The 17,689-nt window shown below is 37.2% G+C and overlaps 1 protein-coding gene across 2 annotated transcripts in view; it reads right to left on the bottom strand.

Moving 5' to 3' along the window:
- The window catches only part of abo (de-etiolated protein 1 abo), a 48,801-nt gene extending 31,339 nt beyond the window's left edge, over positions 1–17,462 (bottom strand). The window contains exon 1 of one of the 2 annotated variants that reach the window (XM_081733936.1): positions 17,266–17,462. The gene's annotated coding sequence lies outside the window, so the exon portion shown is untranslated. Of the gene's footprint in view, positions 1–16,909; positions 17,230–17,265 lie in introns of those variants that run through there. The other variant, XM_081733938.1, reaches the window with a different exon arrangement.
- Between the last annotated feature and the right edge of the window lie 227 nt (positions 17,463–17,689).

Raw genomic sequence — 17,689 nt, 5'->3', positions numbered from 1 at the left:
TATAATTAAAATACACTATTCATAAATTTTTGATCTCTTGTTGCCTTGTCTATTATGTAAATGAGAAAGTTAGATACTTCTTTATCAAACATTTCAGATATTATTACTTGATTAGAATTCAAGAGTATTTTGTATAGACTAAAATCCCATTCTTCTTTCTCAATAGATGTATCCATGTTTATAACTTTAAAAGAATGAACACTCCAAAATAGGGAAGGGGAAAATGAACACATTAACCACTCTTCTTGCATATGGTTCATTCCTGCTCAACGGAAGAAGAAAGATCTTCCGCTGAAAGTGTCAAATAACGAAACAACACAAACTATTCGGAGTTTCTAGGCTACTCTTTTTTCGCCAAAACATTTAAGACATTCCATTCTTTTCACAAGTAACAGAGAAGATCAGCCTTTACTCACCCCTATTCTGGCCGAGAATTGTCAGCTAGCTCGAATTTCGGAGAATATATATGTTTCACTACCATGTAGCGGGCGGAGAAGGCTAATATGTCAATTTTCTGGACACCATACTAAGGCAGTCATGTTATTGCAAAATGTCTACATTCCTTTCGATGTTATTGGTGGCCTAATGTAACACCTCTACCTTTTGTACATAATGTTTTGTGGTTTGCAGAAGTTTATATTGGCCCCAAACAGCTTCTTTGTTCTCACGAGACTCTCTGAGGTGTTCCGAAGTTTCTGGGAGCTTTAAAATTATTTGTGGCTTTAAAATTAACTGTAAGACTGTGTTCTTTAGCTATTTTATTCAGTCCGTTATATCCACGGATAAAAGGAAATAAACGTATAGGACGTCTTGTTTATAAATTTCTCACCTACTACTTTCGTTCATCTTTAAAATATATTGGACATTTTGTTTCCATGTTTACATAATAACAGAACTGCACACATTAATAGACCCTAGATTTATTTTCAGGTCTCCTTCCAAATCTTCCTGAAATGTTACCAACCTAAAAGCCCTGATAAACGTGCTTATCCATGTTGGCTTTTGTCTATGCACTGAATTCCTTTTTACAAATGTATTGCTTGTTAAAGGTTTTCTGTATACTTTAAATTGGAATTTATTGAATTTCCTGAAAAAAGTAATCGGCAAAATTCTTTTAAAAAGGATCATCACTTTTGGATACATAAGAAATGCGTAGTTCACAATTTTTTAATGGCTGCATCGGAGCTGTCCAAACCCCGAGATAAATATGTTAGTGTTAAATACGAAAGCATAAAACAGGCAGTGTCAGCATTAACAACCTGACCCAATTTGGTTTTCATTATCCTCGTATACCCACCAGAACGAATTCGTTGACGTGCCTGCTACCACAGACTCAACTCATTAACTTCGCCCTGCTTGACTCGGTTAGACAGTATTCGTGTTTTTCGGTGGACCGCTAGCACAAGTTGGTTTATGTTTTTTGAATTGTCGTTTTAAGATAAATGTCCTCACGACAAATGTCAAATAGGCCTAACGGTAATGCCCTCTAAAGTGAATCTACACCCATGAATGTAATTCAACCCATAAGGAAACAAATTATATGACAGTAGTAGTACATTTCCTAAAGGAATAAATCATAATTTATGAATGCAAGTATAGATACCTAAACTAGAATAGTGTGAAAATTTTACATTTTATACAATTAGTGCCTAACCTAATGTAACCTGCTTCTACTTTGAAGGAAAATTGTGAGAATTTTACATTTTACGCAATTAATGCTTCCCTCTCCCTCATTCTGTTACACAATAGCCCAGATGGCAATCCTATATATAGTACAGGTGACAAATCGTTACTGGGATCGTTTTAAAAGCGTTTCTACTGTACTTGTAGCCACTAATTGTTTGTCTTGAAACACGGTGATGGCTAGTCTTTCAAATTTAAACTTATAAATAAAGTAAACGTTATGCCTTAATTGTTTTCAAGAGAAAAATTTTTTTTACATCATTACTGTGCTACCATGGTGTAAATTTGTGCAAAAGAAGGTCCAACACAATACCCTGAAATATGAGATCCTTTTACTCTTACATACAGGGTGTTAATGAACTATACCGACAAACTGTAAGAAGTGATTCTTCACATCAAAATAAGAGAAGTTCATATGGACCTATGACGAAAAGTGCATAGCTTCACAGCTAGGGCTGTCCAAAATCGCGAAAACGCTAAATTTCAATAGGCCCTATTTCGAATTCCAGAAACTGTGGATGGTGGTTCTTACCAGCATAAAGGAAGCCACGCATACACAATCCGAAAGTGCATATTTCATCAATTGTCAATAGGTGTAGAGGGTAGCCTACAGGGGAAACATATTTCACATGTTTTCAATAGAGTTTTCAGAAATACCCCGATTTCAAGAAGGGTCCAAAGTAGGCAAGAGGTAGACATTGACAACAATGGATATCCAATGCTTCGGAGGGAAGGCAGGAATGTTGGGAACCGGCAGTTCCATGTTTCTTTATGTTCGGAATAACGTGTGGTGATACGTATTTCGTCACGGTATATTTCACGTTTTCTTCACTTGTAAGAGTGAAAGAAAACATCGCACCATGCGTTTTCGCGAGTACGAGAGACCGTGCTGCTGACGGTCCTTAACACTTCCGATATCGCACCAAAGGATTCCGTGTTCACTGCTATCAAGGTCTATCGTTTGCCTACTTTGGACCAATCATAAAATTAGAGCATATCTTAAAATTCGGCTGATGACATGTCTGGGAATTCCACCCTGCAAACCTGTACACCCATTGAGCATTAATAAAATATGCACTTTTTGATTGCGTATGCGTGATTTTCTTTACGCTGATAAGGACAACCATCCCTCGAATTCGAAATAGGGTCTCTTGAAATTTGGCTTTTTCGCGATTTTGGACAGCCCTAGCTCTGAAACTACGCACTTTTCGCCATTGGTCTATATGAACTTTTTCTCTTATTTTGATGTGAAGAATCACCTCTTAAAGTTTGTCGGTATAGTTCATCAACACCCTGTGTATATATACACAGGATGGCCCATTTTAATCTTTCACGAAAATATCTCGAAAACGGTTGAACATGAATGAACCAAACAAAAACTCAAATAGGAAATACAATGGGGCAAATCGAATGGTGATGTTGCGGCGCCCCCCAGGGCCGCCCTTCATGGGGGCCCACGGCCCAACTTTAAAATTTTAAACGGAAACATGGGGCGAGTGATACTTCGTTCGATAGATCTTTAAAAACTAAAAAGCACTGTGGCAAAAGATTTTCCATGTAGGTCACTGACTTCAAAATGGCCGCCAATACATGGTACCTGTATCAGATAAAACGCTCAGTACTACTAAAGTGCTTTCAAAACTAGAAACAAATTGACAGCTCAAAAACACGTGCAGATTTGTTTTGAAGAGAATCTACGTCACATAGTTATTGCGATCACACAATGAGGGTCGAATCATAAAATCATTTTAGCAACAGTGGGTGGAGGGTTTCCTTGGCAACCGATCTTACATTCCAATGTTGCCGCTAGTAAACACGTTTATTCAGAAGGAAAAAATCTATTTCAGTCTTTCGTCTCATTGTGCGTGGAAATGATTAAAAACACACACACACACACAGCCCCCCTTCCCCACATGCACAAGCTGGGTCGGGATGTGCACGAAGTGGCAACAGCGTACCACGTGTTTCTCCAAACGTCAATTTGTTTCTAGTTTTGAATACACTATAATATGAAAACAGTTCGAGATAAATGAACAAACTGTAACTTGTATAGGAAATCACAGAGGATATTTATCATTCCTCGGCTCAAGAATAATGCAACGGAGAAAAAGAGTATTAAAGTATAATTGACATAATGCAAAAGAGGAAATGTGATTCTTAGAAAATTATCTTTCTGATCTCCCTCCGTAAGTGGGTGAAGCGGTAATGAATGGTAAAATCTCAAATGAGAACCCCCACTTTTACCTGCAATAGGTATGGTTTGGCTAAAACACTTTTGTGTGTACAAGTGACTGGTACTGGAATGAATAAAACAGGTGAAATACGGTGAATAAAAATAAGGTGAAATTCAAGTTTAACACTCATTTGAATTCCAAAGTGTGATTGGATGGGAAGAAAGAAGCAACTGAAATGAGAAGAAAAGGTTTCAATAATACAGTTTTGGAACTTGCATACATTTTGCCAGCCCCTTCGCCCTTGATAATTTAACGCGATGCGTGCAAGATGTTTGGGAGGCATCTGCATTACTATGTTCCGTTTGGTTACCGAGGATTGCACTTGAGATTACCGCTGAAAGTTATTCGGAATGTAACTGTGGACAAATTTCACTTAAGCTCATATTATATCACATGAAAGCAGACATAGAAGGAGAAGAATCGAACCAATACCGTGCAGACGACTGTTGAACAAAATTAACGTCTGTACACATTGTTCTAAAATTGCATTGTTCATTAAATGTGTTTCGCATTTCAGTTGTTTCATTTCTGCAACAAATCATTGCCTGCAATCAAAATGGAAGGTAAAGAATTTTACGTACTTTATCCGATTACAGAGACATCTATCTCTTATAAACACACATTTCAGGCCCGATGACAGAACTTTCTTTGTATTTCTGCGATGAGCTTTTGTAAGTCAAAAATTTTCTGCAGGAATTCCAAAATAAAAAATCAAGATGATCAGTTCCAGCAGAAGAAACACTTGTGATTGCTAAAAATATGTTTTGTACGATGTGATAAACAGTTCAAATGCGAGTCGTCCGTGCATTTAAGACATCTATACATAGCAGGCACGTTTTTATACTTTTCTGTTAACTATTTTATTTCCTCTGGTAGATTTTTCTGCAAAGGTGCGGCACATTTTCTGCGATCACATCGCAGATCGCTGCATGTGCTGCTATGGGGATTTCAGGTAACTTTGTTTCATAGATACAATTTGCAAAAACTAAGGTTTTCATGTGTAATTTCACCGTTCCTTCCCGTTTCACCCACTTACGGAGGGAGGTTGGAGCGATACGAAATACTAGTAACCGGAAATGCAGGATACTTACGCTAACATACCACACTACTACAGTAGTTTTCGGCTGAAAAAAATTCTGCACTGTGCCGTTTCGGTTGTTTGTCAAAGCCAAATGGGGCCCGCTTCATGACTTCGAATGGCAGCCTCACCCATGTTGCAAACACCGAACACTTTTGAGCAAAGCACACATTTTGCACTGTACTTGTCCGGACCCACAGTCAGCCACTCTTTATATTCTTTTTTCTTCAGCCAAGTTTCACTGAACGTGGATTTACCTTTAGGCATTTTTTTTTTTTTTTTGTCTAATCGTTAAATAAAATAACAAGAAAAGTATTGCTATTATTCAACCACATGAACAAAGCACAATCTATCAAACGAAGATCACGAGTTAACTAACTAGACATTTCTCTTTCCTTCGTTATGGATATTGCTCTGAAGGCGGTTAAGGAACCGTAAACGCATAGTATACACAATGTTCAGTCTAATGCACTCTCGCTTTTATACAATGTCATTGCAGATTAAGATGTGACGTTGCTTAGTTGTTACTTCGACTACACAAAAAGGCCAAAAACATGATACGAGAAGCAAAACAGTAATGTTTTTAAATCAATACACTAAGCACAGGAATCTCTAATGAACACATCTCTCCACAGAACGGAAGTGTATTACACCGAACATGGTGTATACTGTGCGTTTCCGTTTACTTCAGCCGCCTTAGAATGCGGCACTGAGAGGGAAATGTCCTAGATCTCGCCATTTTTATTTCTCAGGACTGCTTTCGTTCGCATTCTATTGCATGTAATTGCAACTAGTTAGGAAATTGAAAAACTTCCACTTTTCCAGGATTTTTCCAGGACTGAAAAGAAATTCAAGGATATTTCAGGACATTCCAGGGTAATTTCAACTTCCAGGGTTTTCCAGAATTTTCCAGGGGCGTGGGAACCCCGTGGATGTGTAAATTATTATGCCGTGTACAGCACTTTGATATCTCAAACCGTTCCGTAGATATGATAAACATTGCTAGTTTGCAACACTGCTTAAATCGTGTAATTGCGAGAAATTATAATTACAGCTACTAAAATCCATTGCTGTATGCTATAGAAGAGAAGGGAACAACAATCATTTTAAATATTTTCTACAAATACGCCATTTTCCGCAGGACAGGATAGGTAGAATAACGCAACCTTGAGAACAGATTAACTTCCGTAACTGGAATTGGATTTCAATGATACTTTACTGATACATTAAGTGCCTTAATACCGCGCTCTAGTTCGACGATCGGTGTCGTGGGTGCAAGGGGGAGCTAACCCTCTTATAAATAGACGTGGCAATGATCATGGAGCTAGAAAGATGCAACAAACGCCACTCGCAAGTTTTGCACAACATAACACTAACAAAAGCGGGTCAAATTGCTGAACCATGCGTGGTTTCTGAGATCTAGCATCAAACATATCCAAGACATTTAAATTTTTAGGGCTAAGACCATCGTCACGCGAGTGCTTTCTTCGTGTTTTTACGATGTCCTCACTTTTTCCTCCATGTAATAACAGTCATGATTTTTTTGTAATATTTAATTCACATACAGAATTTCTTTGTGCTCTAAGCAACAATCTTTAGCAGTTTGCCCTCCTGAGATATTACGCCACCCCTCAAAAAAAAAAAAAAAAAAATCACAAACTTCAACTTTCGGACCTCCATAAATCTACGATGCCAGTAGTATCATAGCTGTGGATATTTCTGCATACGCTTTATATGCAATAGTATTCAGTACAAAACTTATGAACCCCCCCCCCACTTCATGTCATTTCAAAATTCCTTTAAAAGTGTATTTTCTTTACTTTTTCTAGTGATTTCATGTATTGGTTCGCAACTCTGCATATTTATTTAGAAGCAAGAGTATATATTCTCCGCATATTTCAGTTTCTCCTCTAAACATTCGTTGTTGTTTGGAGTTTGTCTGATACGTACGTCCTGAGCAACTGTGGTTTTCGCAAACGCTTGCAAATGCAAAAAATGGCACTACATCGACAAGGATGGCCGCCATTCAGAAACACTTGTACATACGACAACGTGAATGATGTTATTGACCTTCTCATACACAAGGTTCGTCACACTGAAAGTTTTATAATTTTCGGAGATGGTCGAGCAACCATCTTCCCCATCTTTGGACCACTTCAGATGGATTGACCCTATTTGACGTTTTATCTGATGCAGGCAACATATCTTGGCGCTTATTTTGAATACGGTAGCCGATATGAAAAATCTTTTGCAACAACGCTTTTTAGTTTTTAAAGATCTATCGAACGAGGTATCACTCGTCCCATGTTTTCGTTTAAAATTTTAAAGTTGGGCCCCCACGAAAGGCATCCCTGGGGGGCACCGCGACATAACCATTCGGTTTGCCTCATGATATTTCCTATTTGAATTTTTGTTTGGTTCATTTATGTTTAACCGTTTTCGAGATATTTCCGTGGAAAGATTAAAATGGGCCACCCTGTATATCTATCTATCTATCTATCTATCTATCTATCTATCTATCTATCTATCTATATATATATATATATATATATATATATATATATATATATATATATATATATATATATGGCAGCCAGGGCTGAACTTCAAAATTTTAAATAGAAAAATGGGGCGATGGATACCTCGTTCGATACATCTTCAAGAACAAAAGAGCGTTGTGGCAAAATATTGTTCATATAGGTCACTCATGGTGCCTGTAACAAATAAAACATCCAGTACCACTAACATCAAAAATTGTTGGAGATAAATGAACAGAGATGAAATGTTTATTTTTTTAAACTAGGAAGCAACGATTGAAGTACACTAGGAACCATACAGTGTTGCCAGTTGTAGCCGAAAGTGTAAATCAATTTTTTGCAAAACATGTAAGTTGACTCATAACTCATACGTATAGACGTTCTGTCGTTAATTTTCAGTTTGTTTAGTTGGAACAGCATGGAAACTATGGAGCAGAAAAAAGAATTTTTCATTTCCACCGATAACTAATCGGGTGAGACCTCTCTAAGGAAGAACTAGGGAAATCGTAGTTTTCATATTAACACTCTGATTTGGCAACATTGCTAATGCTTCAGTGCATCAAAAGGCGTGTTAAGCATCTGTCTACGTTATGCAATTCCTGAAAACACTGAAAAAGAAACTTTGAAATTACCATGATAAAACCTTTACTTATATGCACCCGGCAACACTGCTATTCAGTTCTATGGGGCTACTTAAAGCAAAAGGAATACAAGAACAATTCTCGAACTATACAAGACAAACATTCGTAGTGTCATTGAGAATTAACACTTTTAGTCTTCGTAAGTCGCAGCCAACTTAATGAAACGTGTGAACCAATTTCTGAATTTAAAAAGGGGACATTTACAGTATCGGCTGTAGATTTGATAACTCACCGCGTGGCAGTAGCAGTGTTGCAGGGCGCAAGTATGATATCACTGGAAAAAAACATGTTTTCACTACCCTAGCGTACGAATATACCCACCGTTGCTGATGCGCCCGCGCGAGCCCAGCAGCTTCGTTCTGCACTGACTCGATTACATAGCATTCGTTCTTTTTAGTGACCAGCTAACAGGGTTTGAAAAAACCCGGGCTTTTTTGAAAAAGCCCAACTCACCTGGGCCCATATGGGTATTTTCGGGTTTAATTGTTTTTTTTTTTCGAAATATTTCAATATCTTTGGGATAAAAGTGTTAAAATGTGATTTATATTTCAAGATTGCCATTGTCACAACTTAATACACAATAACACACTGAGCAAGGCTATGTGATAATATGTAAAAAACAGTATCACGTAACAGTTTCAACACAATAACTGTGTCTTCATCAGACTTCTACTCCTCCAGGCTGCTTGGGAGTTGGTCATCACTTACATAGTCTCAGGATATCAACTTGTAATTAGGCTCCGCCCCTTCATTAAAAAGCAACACTTATGTGGCTTTCACTTTCACTTTTCAGGTTCACACGTGTCCAATTAAAAGTTTACTTTTTTCGTTGGATACATTCTGTCCTCTAATTATCCTTATTAATTTTTCCTCTCTTTTTTTCTTCCTCTTTAAGCAGAATCTTCTCCCACTCTTTATTTATCGAGAATCCTGCATTCCAATTCATCACCTTGTCTCCTGCTCTCATAATCTCCCTAGCTTCCTTCAATTTTCTCACCAAAGTTCTCTTCTCTACTTCTATGACCTCTGCTCCTTCCCACCCTATCCTGTGGTTTCTCTCTTTGTGATGCTTGTATATCGCATTGTTGTCCCTTTTCAATCTTACATCATCCTGGTGCTGTTTAATCCTTTCTTGCATTTTCTTTTTTGTTTCTTTTATGTAAATTTTGTTACACTCCGCGCATCCTACTCTATACATTACTTCCCTTTGATCTTTGTCCGCTACTGCTTTACTCTTGGTTCTTCTTACTAATTCAATTATTCTGCTTCCTCCTTTCCTGTACGTCCTAATTCCTGCTTTCCGAAGCATTCTCTATATCTTCGCTGTTTCTTTGCCTAGGCTTTCTATTCCAAACCATTTTTTGTTCTTGTCTTCTTCCTCTTTCTTTCTCTCTCTTGCTAAGTCTCTTGTGATCTTATCCTCTTCGTTGTATCCATTTCTCCTTAGCTGTGTCCAGAACTTCTTTAAATCGGTTTTCCTCTGTTCTTCATTTGTGTTTAGATCTCCTATTCTTTCTTCCATGGTTTTTATGAAATTCTTCCTTGTCCCCTCATCCACATCACTTCGTTTGTGGCAATACACTCCCGCTGCACACTCTTTTTGTTACCAGGTTGTAATAAACTCTCCTTCTTCCGACTTCTTAATTTTCATATCTAAATAGTTTATCTCCTTGTCTACTTCTATTTCATTTTCTAGCCTAATCCCTTTCTTTTCATCCTCCACGTCCCTCATGAATTTCTCCACCTGCCTTTTCGTTCCCTTCCATATTCCTAAACAGTCATCCACATAACGGCAAAAAAGAAGCAGTCTTTCTTCTCCTCTTTCTATCATCTCCTTCTCCCATCGATTCATTACTATATCTGATAGTACTGGACTCAAACAAGATCCTATATTAAGTCCTTCCTTCATTTTAACAATCCTGTCTCTGATTATGCAGTATCCATTCTCCCACAATGCCTCTAATCCTTTTCTTACCTTCTTACTGTCCCAATTTTCTATTCTCTTTTCACCCATTTCCTCTTCTATTATTATCAATATTTCTTCTCTCTTAAGGCTCGGGAACATACTCTTGACATCCAGACTAAATAGCACTGTGCTCTCTTTTCTTCTTCCTAAATTATCTATCATCCTCTTAACCTCTTGCATATTCTCTACTCTCCTACTTTCTTGACCTTCTCTCACTGCCTCGGCTATCCTCTTAAGCTTTTTCTCCAATAGTTCTAACATATTATTCCTGCAGTTAAGCACCGGCCTCAACTTCACTACTTCTTTGTGGATTTTTGGGAATCCTTTCATTCTAGGTAGCTTTCCTTCTTCTCTCACTAACCTCTTGAACCCTTTCTTTTTGCAGTCCTCTATACTCTTTTTCTTTATCTCTTCTTCTTGTCCTTTTTCCGCCACATCTTCGTATGTCTCGTCTTTCAGATCTCCAAGCTTTTCTTCATACCATACTTTATCCATCACAACTATAGCTCCCCCTTTGTCTGCCTGTTCCACTACTATGTCCTTTCTCGTTCTTATCCTTTTCATTCCCATTTTCTCTTTGTCAGTCAGATTGCCTGTTTGTCTTCTTGATTTGTTATTTAGTATATTTACTAGTTTCCTCCGAATTTTGTTCCTATCTTCTTCATCTTTTATTTCCTGAAGTGCTTCCTCTATTCCATAAACCGCTTCTTCCTTATCTACCTCCTCTTTTGCTACTCTGAATTTATATCCTAGACTTAAAAACTGCCTCTCTTCCTCAGTAATCTCAATATCTCCTATGATTACTACTCTTTTCTCGTCTATTGTTTCTTCTTGTTTCCATCCTATTCTTTTACCTTTCTCTCTTAACCTCTCTTCTTCTTTCTTCTGAACTTTTCCAACCACACTTTCGTGTCCTTCATTGTGAATACTCTTATAAAAATGCTCAGACTTTCTTCTATTTTGCTCTTATTTCTTTCCTTTATCTCGTTTATTTCCCTCTTCTTCCTTCTTATCTCGTTCCAAATTAATTCCTTCTCCATTTTCTTGAGTAGCTTTCTCCATCTAGTGGTCCTGCAATCTACTTATTCACTCTCAATCCTTTGGGCGTTACTTCTTCTTGCAAGCAGATCCTAAGAAATTTAAGTTGTTCTTTTTTGATCTCCTTCCTCTTACTATCCTTCCACTTGTCAATTTTCCTCCTCAGTTCCGAAAAATATCCTATAACTATTCTATCAGGCCTTGTTTCCATTTTGTACTAATACACAATAACACACTGAGCAAGGCTATGTGATAATATGTAAAAAAACAGTATCACGTAACAGTTTCAACACAATAACTGTGTCTTCATCAGACTTCCACTCCTTCAGGCTGCTTGGGAGTTGGTCATCACTTATATAGTCTCCGGAAATCAACTTTTAATTAGGCTCCGCCCCTTCATTAAAAAGTAACACTTATGCGGCTTTCACTTTCACTTTTCAGCTTCACACGTGTAGAATTAAAAGTTTACTTTTTTTCGTTGGATACATTCTGTCCTCTAATTATCCTTATTTATTTTTCCTTTCTTTTTTTCTTCCTCTTTAAGCAGAATCTTCTCCCACTCTTTATTTATCGAGAATTCTGCATTCCAATTCATCACCTTGTCTCCTGCTCTCATAATCTCTCTAGCTTCCTTCCATTTTCTCACCAAAGTTCTGTTCTCTACTTCTATGCCATATTTTCTCCATGAGAATACGGGATACCTCAAATCCTCCCTTCCTTAACTTTCCAACACAATGCAATGAACTGTAGTCTGGTTATGAACAAAAGTATAATAGGCCGCGGTAGCTCAGCGGTAGAGCGTTCACCTCTAGGTCATGGGGTTCCTAGTTCAATCCTAGCTCGCGCCAAGTGAGCTTTGTGGTGGACAAACACCTTGTGCGTGGGTTTTCTCGAGATTCTCACGTTTCTCCCCACTTTCTTCATTCTGTCATTTCATTCATTTCTCATCATCACCATCACCTTGAGCACAGCAGGCATAACCGTGAGACTAAAACTAAAAGATTTTTTTTCAATAATATAATAGGCAAAAGTTCACTAAGCAGCAGCTGCTTTTCTCTGTTCGTACCCTGCAATTAATTGTATAGACTGAAGATGCCTAAAAACTTAAGATGTGCTATAAAAATGCTTTACAGGAAAACAATATGCAAATTATTTAAATCAGTGGTACAATCTACTTTCAATATTTTTCGCGCGTTTAGCAATATTTATTTACATGGCTGTATCTGCCAAAATTACGTTCGTCAGTTTAATCTGATGAAAAGCTGATTTTTCTCCTTGTATAAAGTGTGTAATTGTCAGGACCGGATTTACACTTTTCTAAGACCTGGGCCAAAGCACACTTCTGTGCCCCTAGCCTCCGAAAATGATTATAATTCTTGTTAACTTATCTAATGTGTTGCTGAAGAAAAGGCTAGTCATCTTCCCTGTGTTTGTAAATGTGGAAATCAAGCGCAATGGAAAAAGTAGCATTGCAAATTTCGCTCGCTATCAAGTCGAACAGGGTGGTGTTATAACTTCCTCGAAACTGTTACATGCAACAGCGTGCTGTTCATTCACTAATTACAGGATTCCTAGCCAATGTCAGAATTTTTTGTTTTTCACTTTTCGAATAAGCTGATATTGATAGCAGAAATGGAACGGAGTTAAAATAAGGGCCATCTCCCTGTCCCGACTAAATGTACGGGGACGCGAGACACTCGGGCCCAAAAACGGGACACACTCGGTTTTTACGGGGCGTATGGCAGGCTTATGCGTAAAATAAATAGTTTTATTTTTGAAGTATTCATTTCCGATCCTTCTGCGTTTAACTCGGGAATTTCCCGAGCACTTCTTTCACGGCATGTACATCAAAACTTCCACTAGTACGGAAATTTGAACTCAGCACTTGAAATAGTACGCGTTACATAGTCTTCCGAACCCCGAGCATTAAGCTTCTTAAATTTGACAAGAATTTTTACGCTATTGCTGGTGTTGATTCTACAGAATGCTTATTTGAAGAGTAGCAACAAATGACTGAATTAAACTGTTATTGTTGGAAAACCACAGTTCAGTTCAAGAACCTTGTGTTTTATATTAAAGGTAAGAAATAATACTAATAGTTTTACTAATGTATTTACATATATACTATTAGTACCGGCACCTATGACCTTAAACCCGTCAAACGTATAAGTGATAATGTCCCTGGGTGTCGCCAAGTCGACGAGCACACTATTCACAGAAAATATTTTCTAAAGTACAATTTTGCTTATTTTATTTCAAATAGACTATAAGCATAAGCCATACATTAATTTGTTTTATAACTATCTTAAGCTAAGGTGTTTTTTTTAAAAATTCATTTAGTGCATTCAGAACTTTATTAAGGTCTTATGTTGAATGTTGTTGTATGCCTTAACCTGAAAGCCTCTAATTCGCCCAAGGAAAGTTTAAATCTTATAAAAATCACTTACAATGTGATGACCTTAGTTGTATTAATAATATACTAACAAATAGGTCAAAAACCCAGGTTGGTTTGAAAGTGGTTTTTTTCAGGTGGGTCCAACCCGAAAAAATCCACCGAGTTTTTTCGGTCTGGGCCCACTTGGGCAAACCCTGCCAGCTAATAGAGATTAGTTTCTGCCTTTCGGTTTTTTTTTGTTTTTTTTTTTGGGGGGGGGGAGTAATGTGACACTGTATTTATATACAAATCGTGAAAGACAAGTAACTTTTCAACAACTAGCTACTTCTACCGGAACTCTTGAGTTTAATCTACATATGCTGTCATTGTCGGGCATTGTCATATTCGCATTATTCAAATCTTCTGGAGGACAAGAAGAAGGAATCCCAGTGAAAGAATTACAACTTTTCAACAACTATTTCGAGTGATGTATCTAAATTTGACCTGCACTGCTACCCCAGTTTGGTGGGGTATAAATTTGTAAATTCTACGACAGAATTATGAAACTTGATTTAACAATAGGATCGTGTAAGTAATCAAAATATATTGTGCTCTTACCTCTCAGATGTATTATAAATAGAAATTTTAAACGCAGTTTGCTATTTATCACAAAGAGTGCTCGATAAGAAATACATGATCTAGAGCGGGACAGGACGTTTCGGCGCCACCATTTGGACGCGGACGTTTCGGCGCGAATAGCATAGTAAAAATCACAATTTACGAAATATAAAGTAAGCTAGACACTGAAAACTAAGCGCGAATCAAGATATATACATTTCCTACACTTCTGTCTTTATCTCACCTCATTTATCTATTTATTTTCTATCTCTATCTTATTTATTCATCTAAATTAAATAGTTTAATGCGTTTGTGGCATTTGTTGCCTAACCTCGTCATGGATTGAGTTTGCGCTTGTTCACGATTCTTGTACTTCTGATCTAATGTTGATCTAATTTTTGTATTATATAAGCACGCTAGGAAATGAAGAAATCAGACGAACTGTTAATAATTTTCTTAATGGTAATTAAAACATACTGATTTAATTTTTGTATTCTTTGAAAAAGTTAATAATTACATACTTATGAATATTAAAATTTATTTTCTTTCGTATTACGTTTGGAAAACTCTTCTCCTCCTTAAGTCCAATAAAGAACTACCAATAAAAGATTTCCGGCACTCGAGTTGAGAGAAGTGGCCCCGCGTAGCGTAGGGGCGCTCGGTCGAAAAAGTGTAACATGCTCTTTCAGGCCAGCCACCCTGAATGAGGTTTTCCTCATTCACACCAAGCAAATGCCGGGGTGGTACCTAATTTATAGGTCCAGACCGCTTCCCTTTCCCCGGATAGTGTACTCCCTCAAACGTGACGGGCTAAATGGTCTTAGATGGCGAGAGCCCAGAAATCTAAAAATCCTAAGTCCTAATAGAGTTGAGGGAAAAGATGTTAATACAGGGTGTCTAAGACATTGAGTTTAGGAACTGTAGTATGCCGTACTTCTGATATCACTTTTTTTTTTTAACATTCCAATATAAAAATCAAAACTTAACACACTTTTTTTTCGTCCCATTGTAAGCATTTAATCTGTACTAAAGAAAGTGGCGAAAGGAAAAAAAGAACGATTTCAAAGTGAAAAATAATAGTTAATTGTACATATATTGGTCATTTAGCCACTAGAAATGTGTGACATTCACACTTATTGCATAACTACAGTAGAAGTCCTGCTTTAAGTTTTTTAATGGAATAGGCTCACTATGTACGTAATGCAGTCAATCATATCTAGTCTGGTCTACTTACCTTTGGCTTAAAAAGTTATCAAATAAAAAGCACACTTAAATTTGGTTGAAACTTAAATTTACAAAATTCAATTGTTAATTCAGTTTTTAGAACTTTCAAATTCCAGTATTTGTAGTATGTAAAACAAAATCCAGTATAATTCAAGGACTTCCACTACAGTAGACACCTTGTGATATCTTGATTCGAACTTAGTACTCAGCGCCTAACATAATGACATTTTAATTTAACTAGCGCCCAAAAGTCCAGTGCCCAAACGTCACGTACCGATCTAGAGACGTGCTATGTGAAGGAAGTATACAAAGTGTGATCACAGAAGCATCGCAAAACTATGCCACACGTAAAGAAAATGTTTTTATGCCATACTAAGTGTTTTCCCAGTATCACTCTCTATACGTATACCTACTGTCTTTGATGCGCCTACACCTACGGACGCATCCCCGTGTGGAATAGCCCTGCTGTGCCTCTGCCCTGACTCGGTTAAATAGTAATCGTACTTTATAGTGACCAACTAACACGAATTGGTTCGTGATTTTAAATTGGTTCATGTTTTATGCACTGTAATTCTGGTGGTGCAAATTAAGAGTAAGAGTGCCAAATTAAAAAAGCGTTCTTCCACTTTTGTCCTTCAAATGATTCCCTAAGATGTTCTGGACAATAATTACGTTGGTGCACGCCAGTACATTTCCATACAGATTATTAATTTGGTGCAAACTGATATACACTGGAAATTATTGCGTGCTATTCTATTACCTGATATCCTACTACATACTACCTACTCGTAGTAAAATTGCTTGTTACGGTAAGAGTTGCATTCATCGGTGCAAATACACTTCATGAAGACTTGACCTTACAGCTATAAATATGCGTCCCGAGTATGGTATAAAAACAAACAACACAAAACAACTTGTACTAGTTGGATACTAAAAGCTATATTGCTATCTAACTTTATGCACTAGGGTTTCCGCACGGTAGTCTGTCCGCAGAAAGTAGATGAGTCAGCGACGGTGACTACGAGTATACACGAATTTAGTGCAAATATGCTCGATATTGCATAAAATCGCGTTAAGAGCACTTTTAATGATTTAATTTGATTTCTGAGTTTAGGGTATCTTTCAGCAGCGCGGCAATGAGATGTGGATCTACATCTCAAAGTGGGATTCGAACATGAGCTGTTGAGGGAATGGAACCCGGGCCTCCCACACCAAAGGCGCGTACAGTAGTTATTTGGCAACAAAGGAGCTCTACCACTGGTTACTCTATACTTGTAAACATAAAATACTCGCTTACTACAATGTGTAGAAATACTATTAAGTTACACTTGTATTTCATATGTACTCATACACTTTAACACTAGTACAGCCCTTGGTATGGTTTCACAGTTGTAGCATTACATTTGTAAACATAAAATACATGTTTCCTACATTGTGAAAAATTCCTCCGACAGTAAAATTAAAATATACATAACACCCTTTCACATTATCTAACTCATTTCAACCGTAAAGTTACCATTTTTACGACGGACAATTCTTAACTAGTGCCTTTCTCAAGCATTATGTCCATACATTGCATCTTATCTTAGTCCTACTCAAGTTTATTTGCACCCATTAATGGAACTCCTTCCTTAAGAAACACTTCCTAAGGCGACTATTCTTAATATTCTTAATCAGTGCCGTTTTCAAGCCATATGTCCACACACTGTATTTATACTCAGTCCTCCCAAAGTTTATCTGCACCGATTAATGGAACTCCATCGAGAAACACTTCCTAAGGCAATGAGTGCATTTCCTGCTGAGACAATATTTCATGAATGTAAGTATGCCCCCTAAAATGGGATTACACAAAAGATCATAAGGTAAACTTACACTAGCGCCTTGTGATCAAATTTCATTATTTACAGAACATTATGTTCTTCTGCACCAATTGTAAATAGTTCTACTGCTTGGAACGAATCGAAAACATCCGTGGACAGTAAAAGGACACTTTGAAATGAAAACAGCAGACGTCCGATGTGCGCGAAGTAAATGTTTACTGTTCTCCCTTCGATTCGAACAACTCTTCCCTATGAATTGGTCTGGTAAAATTTCAACGCAAAAATGGATACCGGCCAATACTCTAATTGTACTGTATTTTATTTATTGCATTTCATGTACCAAATACATATACAAATCACACCTTGGTATGGAACTTGTCGGAACAGAAACAAAAAGTGCGATTATTATTATTATTATTATTATTATTATTATTATTATTATTATTATTATTATTATTATTATTATTATTATTTAT

Source organism: Thermobia domestica, chromosome 12, assembly GCF_964235325.1.
Source record: "Thermobia domestica chromosome 12, izTheDome1.hap1.1, whole genome shotgun sequence".
Taxonomy (NCBI): domain Eukaryota; kingdom Metazoa; phylum Arthropoda; class Insecta; order Zygentoma; family Lepismatidae; genus Thermobia; species Thermobia domestica.
This window is presented reverse-complemented; position numbering and strand designations above follow the sequence as displayed.